We start from the raw sequence: 1,480 nt of genomic DNA, 5'->3' as shown, positions 1-1,480 counted from the left end.
TTAAGATAAATATAAAAAATATTAATAACAACTGCCTAATAGAATATTATTTTGTTGCACAGTGTATCAAATTAAAATAAAATGTGGTGCAAAATATTGATTTAGTATTCAAAACATCTGACAAATTTAATTTTAACATTTTTGAGCACACAATTAATCAACTACTTACAAGTTACTGAAAGACAGATTTCTTACGGCCGTCTGTCAATGTCAAAATGTCTGGGATCAATGCGAATACGTTCGACTTTTCCCACGGGGACATTCGCATATAATATTTTCAGCGTCCACTGAAGCGTGTAACTGTCTGACTTTTTCCCTCTGTGTGTGTGTGTGTGTGTGTGCGGGTGTGAGCTTCGCTCTTGTCACAACTGCTCCTGTCACTGCCCGAGTTGATGTTGCTGTCACCGTTACTGGCCTTTCGCCTCTTTCGTAACTCAATTCGAAACGCCGGCATTTCATGTATGTGTGTGTGTGTGTGAAAGCGACAACTCACGGGTTGAAATTGTCAAAATGAGGTTGAAAAATTTATTTTTGCATTTTGCATTGACAACACAGTCAAGGGAATTTTTATTCATTCGCCTGACATTCTCCATTCGTTTTACAACTTCGTCGCATTGCCTGCTGTTCGCTGTCTGCTCGCTGCCGTTACATGCGAGAGCCGACAGGGCAGTCATAATTCATACTGCATGTGTGCTTACATATTATCACACATGTATGCATACATATATAGTATGTATTTGCATGTGTGTGGCTGTGCGCTTGCCAAGCATTTCGGATGCGTTTGTATGTATTAACCTTCACCTCTTTACCGCCTTTCGCTGCTGACTATGTTGCGACTGACCTTATTATTGGTGTTTTTGCTGCTGCTGTAGTGCTTTGTTATTGTTGTTGTTCGTGTTTTATTTCCATTGGCATTCACACGTGCAACTGTCTGCGCAAACAGGCGAGTTTGTAAACATTGCCACACACTCACACACCAACACTTCTCTGACTTTGTTTGTATAGAGGAATATAGTCATACAAAAGTATATAACCTATATACATACATATATATATTTCTATATGTGTGTATTTCTGTAAATTTCTCTACAACTGTCCCTTCGCTTGTGTGCTACTCACAGTGTTTACATATTTATCGGTTCGTTTTTATTAATAGTACACTCTTACCGGAGACAAATTACGTGGATTAAAAATGTAGCAAGATTCATGTCGCACTTTGTTGTTGCAGTGTAAATAAAGGTTGGTGCTCATATGAGCGCAATATATAGAAATACTATGAGGAGTACAATGTACAATATACATACATATGTATATTCAGGCTTACTTTAACTTGTACTTAAACCTAAACTTAAACTTAAACTTAAACGTAAACTTGAGCTAAAACTTAAACTTAAGCTAAACTAAAAGTGAAACTTACAGTAATACTTATACTTATACTTCTACTTATATTTATACTTATACTTATACTTATACTTATACT

This window comes from Bactrocera latifrons, unplaced genomic scaffold (assembly GCF_001853355.1).
Source record: "Bactrocera latifrons isolate USDA-ARS-PBARC rearing strain unplaced genomic scaffold, ASM185335v1 scaffold_27, whole genome shotgun sequence".
Taxonomy (NCBI): domain Eukaryota; kingdom Metazoa; phylum Arthropoda; class Insecta; order Diptera; family Tephritidae; genus Bactrocera; species Bactrocera latifrons.
Note: the sequence above shows the minus strand (reverse complement) of the source record.